Consider the following 6000-nt stretch of genomic DNA (forward strand, 5'->3'; position numbering starts at 1 on the left):
GTGAGTTGGGACCCTACCCCAGCCCTCAGGTTGCTCCCCACCAGCCTGCCTCCCACTAGCCCCCTCCCTCCCTCCCCACCAGGTTAATTTTTCCTGCAGAGCCACTCGCTGAGATTCAGCCTCTGTCACCGGGCTGACGATTCCTAAGCGATCCTCGGAAATCCCACGTGTTCCTTAGCTGGACACGTGGGGCCCTTCCTACACACGCTCCAACGTCCTCCCTCCTGCACTCCCAAGACACATCCAGAACTGGGTGTCTGCACACCTCAGGCCCTCCCATCCCCACGTCAGCCGCCCGGGGGGACTTGTGCCTTGGCTCCCCAGATCCCCGCCCCCACCGGAGCAGCTCGGCGCCTGCGCTCTCTGCCTGCCTCCGCGCACACACCCGCCACGTTTCTCTCTTCCCACCTGGACTTAGAGCCCTGGGCGGAGCTGCGCTCTCTGCTTGCAGATGCGTGCGTTCCTCAAAAGCTGCCTCTGGTCCAATGGATATTTTTATTCTCTCACAGGACTTGTTATTGAACAAATGGATAAAGCCATTCATCAACCAGAACTGACAAGGTTCCTCGTCCAGGCCCTGTGCCCGGTCCCGAGCGCAGGCGTGAGCCAACCTGGACCCTGTCCACGGAACCCATGGTCCAAGGCAGCCAGGTGCATGGTGGCTCCCCAGGAGGATAAGTCCACCTTCTAACCCCTGAAACCTGTGAGTGTGATCTTGTTGGGAAAAGGGGGGTTGCAGATGTAATTAGGGTAATGATCTCAGGCACCCTGGACTCAGGCGAGGCCCTAAATCCAATGACAGGTGTGTTGGTAAGAGAAAGGCAGAGGAAGATTTGAGACTGAGACACACAGGGAGAAGCCACGTGAGAAGGAGGCAGAGATTGGAGGATGTGGCCCCAGCTAAGGAAGTCAGGGGCCATCGGGAGCAGGAAGAGACTGGAAGGACGTGCCCCTACAACCTCCAGGGGGAACACGGTTGGGCAGACACCTCGATTGATTTTAGACCTCTGCCCTCTAAACCGTGCGAGAAAACATTTCCGTGTTTAAGCCACCAAGTGCATGGTAACTTATGGGGGCAGCCGCAGGAAACGCATATACCCGGTCATGGAGCCAGAATCACAGACCACCGGCTGAGCCAGGGCTGTGAGGGACAGAGCGGGGCTGGGGGGTTTCGGCAGGAGTCAGAGAAGGGTGTGAAGTTCACCACAAAGAGACAGGAAACATCGAGGCCCAGGGGACAGACAGTTGGATGGTTGGACGAAGGCCTCTCTGTGGGCCACGGAGGGGAGGCCCGGTGGGCCTGCTTACTCACGGAGCCTGTCCCCATGTTACAGGGAAGTCGTCGGGGCGCACTGATGGGATCAGGTTGGGGAAGGGGCACACTGTCTGCTGTGTGCAGGAAGGAGGAAAAAGATGCGGGACTCCAAGGAGACCCAGGGTGACCCCCCCTGCTACCCCCACCAGCCCAGCTGAGGCCCAGAGGACAGGAAACACCCTCCTCCCAGTAGCGTCGGGCACTTGAAGGTTGTATTCGTTCCTGTGAGGGGGCCAGACCCACGGAAGCTGGTCTCAGTCAAAAGGAGTCTTCAGGGGCGCCTGGGTGGCTCAGTCGGTTAAGCATCTGCCTTCGGCTCAGGTCATGATCCCAGGGTCCTGGGATCGAGTCCTGCATCAGGCTCCCTGCTCAGCGGGGCGTCTGCTTCTCCCTCTCCCTCCTGCTCGTGAGCTCACTCTCTCTTAAAAATTAGTATTTTTTTTTTTAAAGATTTTTTAAAAAGTAGTCTTCAGTTTGGTTCGGGGACAGCAGGTGGCCTAGAAAAACAGGCTGCACTGGACCCAGAAGCTTCTCTGGCTCTCACGGTGTCTCTTTGACCCTGCTCAGCTATGTGCATGTCTCTGTCTCTACCTCTGCCTACCTCTGAGGCACAGTCTCTTTCTCTTTGTGTCTCCCTCTCTCCTTTCTCCTCATCAGTTACCAGGTGAACAAGAACTTAGTGGCTTCCAAGGACAGTGATCACGTGTCCTCTCCCAGGGAATTAGGATGGGGCCCAGCAGGAAAGGCTTGTCTGTGCCTCAGGACATCTGAGTTCGAAGGCTGGCCCACAGGCTTTCAGTGCTGTCAGTCAGGACTCCATGCGTGGCCTCCCTGTGGGCTTGGGTTCCTCACAACGTGGCAGCCGGCTTCCCAGGGGAGTGTCCGAGAGAGGGAGAGAGCCAGGTGGGAGCCACTGCGTTCTGGTGGTCAGAGAAGTCACCCAGTTCTGCAGACTCAAGGGGCGCACGTAGCTTGCCCACCTGTCCGTCAGGACCGTCGATGTCGTTCCCAGGATCTCAGTGGGCGAAGGACATACGTTGCTGTGGCTTTGGATAATTCAATCTCTCTCTGCCTTTCTGCTGACCCCTCCCTGCCACTCTGTCCGTCCATCTCTGCTTCTGTTTCCCTGAACCTTGGTCTGGGTCTGTCCCGATGTCTCACTCTCTCTTTGGCACCCTGTCCGTCCTGCTCTCCCTCTCACAGCTCACCAGTCTCCCTCATCTGGCAGATGGACTTCCTTGGCCCTCTCTGAGCGTCAGCCATCGCCTCTGTGACTGGTCTCATGGAGTCAGAAACTCCAGCCTGACCCCACGTGACCATCATCAGCTCAGGCATCCATGTCCAGCATGGGGCTCTCAGTTTACGCTCTGGAGACACAGCCCCGGCCAGCCAGTCGGCCAGCGTTAGGCTCCTCTGGCCCAGGGGCCCCTGCTCCAAGCCTGTATCGACCGGCAGAGACTGGCCACTGGGATAATTAAGAGCCTCTGCCATGGTCCGGAGAAGGAGGTTTCTGTCACTCACCCAGTAGGTGGGTGATTGGTCAGGACTCGCCATTGCTAAGGAGGGTCTCAACTCAAACCAGTAGAGACAAAAAGCATCTATCAGCCTGTGGTAGCAGATGCTGCTGGTGCCCACAAGCTCTAGAACCACTACACAAGGAGGCAAAAGAGAAAGAAGTACCTGGGAGTTACATCCCTCGCCTCAGGCAGGAGTCACACTCACGGCCCCCCATGGTTTGGTTCCTGCTGATGCCTGAAATCACATTCCACGTGTCTCCACCCTTCCCTGTCCCCTGCCACTGCCCTCTCCTCTCCCCTGGGAGCACTTGCTTGATCTCTTTCCAGGCTGGCGGGTGAGTTTGTATGCTGCTGTCTGGAGGCAGAACTGCTTTTTCTCAGAGAAACCTCTCTTTGCCGTTGAGGCCTTCAACTGATTAGATGAGGCCCACCCAGATTATTAAGGGTAATCTTAATTTAAAGTCAACTGATTGTAGATGCTAATCGCATGGGCGAAATACCTTCCCTGCAACATCTAGACTGGTGTTTGACCAAATAACTGGGCCCCACGACCTGGCCAGGCTGACATAAAACTGAACCATCATACCCCCTAAGACATCTACAGAACGGGGATGGCCAGGATGGGATGGTGTTCGGGCACAGCTGGATCCCGGAATTCCAAGTCTGGCCCTCGGTCTCATCCATTGTTAGACTTGCTTTCCTCCGTATGCAGCCTCCACTGGGACACTTTGCTCTGTGTGGCATCATCACAGACCTTCGAGGGCCCAGCTCAGCAGCTGCGGAAGAAACCACCTCTCAGCCCGCACGCCATATCCACGCCAGGGAGAGCTGTGAGTGACCTGCTGTGGCCCTGTACCCACCACAGCTTGCCAGTTCCCCCTGAAAGAACTGGACAAGGGGGAACAGGAAGAGGGCCAGAGAAGCCAACATAGCTCCTCTCCGCCATGTTGCTCACAAGCACGTTGCTTTGGTAAATTTTCTCAGAAATTAATTTTTCCGCCGCTTGAAGACGAGATGAATTTATTTTATTTTCTCAAAGGTCACGGCCAGAAAACACAAGCCCCTCCACCTTCAGTTGTCTTGATCCAGGTGACCCAGGGCCACCCCCGGACATTTCTCCACAGCAGTGGCCACACTGGGGTCATGACCAAGGGCGCATGCTGGCTGCTTCTGAATCTGTAAAGTAACAGAAGAATGCCCTGGGTTACAATTAATAAAGATCATTGTTCCTGGACCTGAACAAAGCCGGCCTTCCTTTCTTTATTTGGTGGCCCATTTGGTGAAGCACTTAAGAAGTGCCCAGGCCAACATACACATACAGTGGTTTTAATTACATCCTGTGAATTTATTTTTCCAGAGAGAACTAGTTCGCGGGGAAATGTCCATAAAAGCAACTTTAGCAGCCGTGTGATCTTCTGTGTGTGTTTCCTGTAGGAAGTCTGTTGAGTTTAAGGTCAGCTTTAGCATGATGTTTTACAGAGGCAGGGGGATGGTGAAGGCTGCCCACAGCCCCGGGGATGGGAATGTCATGGCCTGGGGCCCCAGGGTGAGCTGGGCACATGACCCCTGCCACTGAAGGTAGGCACGCTGGCCGAGGACAGGATGGCTTCCACGGGCTCCAGCAACCCTCGGGAGCTTGCAGGTTTATGTTCACCCCACTCTGCCGGCTGCTTCATGCATTCCTTAGAAACAATTCTAAGGGATCAATTTTACAAGGAAGGAATCAGATCCCAGATGGAAGGTCTGAAATGCATGACAGAATGATGAGCGGATATTGGTAAATATGTGAATTAATTTGGACAAAACGTGGCTGCCTAAGCAACAATAAAACAAATCGTGAGCTAAAAAAACAAGGTAAAATTAAAAGACCAGACACTACAGCATATCAGTTGGGGTTGTGCTAGTATTGTTGGAAGAAAGCTAAAGACACGGATTAATCATAGACCTTGTAAACTGTAAGGAGTTCAAAGTAGCTAAAGTAACCATTAAAATAACAACCATGGTTTGGGCACCTAGATGGCTCAACTGGTTAAGCATATGCCTTCAGCTGAAGTCATGATCCCAGGGTCCTGGGATCGAGTCCCGCATTGGACTCCCTGCTCAGCCGGGAGCCTGCTTCTCCCTCTGCCCCTCCCCCCGCTTGTGCTCTCTCTCTCTCTCTCTCTCAAATAAATAAAATCTTTAAAAAAAAATAACAACCATAGTTTGAAAGTTATGCTTTCAAACTAGACAAATCTAGGAAAATGAGGTAAGAAAAATAGGATAAAAACTTTCCTTTTTTCAAAACAAGGCAAAAAAAAAAGTGAAGCTGAGAAAATACAAAAAGTGAGAAAAATAGAGCCCACATTATAAGATGGTATAGTACGTCCAAATGGAATAAATTCTCCAGGTGAAAACAGACTGCCCGACGGAATGTTTACGAGAGACACAATTAAAACATGAAAATTCAGAGAGATTTAAAGGCAAAGGATGAAAGCACATATCCAGGAGAAATCAATTAATTATCACAGTGGGTGGGAGACTTTAAAATACCCCTCTCAGGAAGTGAAGAGTCAAGTAGGAAAAGCATCTACAAGAGGATGACTTTGGATAAGACAACCAACAGGCTTGACGGAACGGGCATATTACATCCAACACTGGGCCCAAGATTCCTTTCCGAGGCATGCAGAACACAACACTAAGCAGTGTGGCCGAGGATGTGGGGAGACCCTGTGCACTGCTGGGGAGACCCCAAAATGGTGCGGCCGCTATGGAAAACAGAGAGTCCCCCGTACAATCCAGCAACTCCAATGCCACGTGCGTCTCCAGAAGAATGGAAGGCGAGGACACAAGCAGATCTTTGCACACCCATGTTCACAGCAGCATTATTTACAATAGCCGAAAGGCGAGAGCAGCCTGGGTGTGAAGAGTGTTAGTGCACACATTTACACTATTGGGATTATATAGTTTCTACTGCTATGTAACATCGCCGTCATACAATGAAAGAGTATGCGGCCAAACGATGAGGTGACAGATACAAAATGTGGTCCATCCGCACAAAGAAATACTTGTCAGCCTTGAAAAGAAGTGAGATCCTGACCCATGGGGCGACAAGGATGAAGCTGGAAGGCCCTGCCCCCCGAAACAAGCCAGCCACAGAAGGACGAGGACTGTCTGCACTTAGACGTG

This window comes from Mirounga leonina, unplaced genomic scaffold (assembly GCF_011800145.1).
Source record: "Mirounga leonina isolate KUSES-001 unplaced genomic scaffold, KU_Mleo_1.0 Mir_151, whole genome shotgun sequence".
NCBI lineage: Eukaryota > Metazoa > Chordata > Mammalia > Carnivora > Phocidae > Mirounga > Mirounga leonina.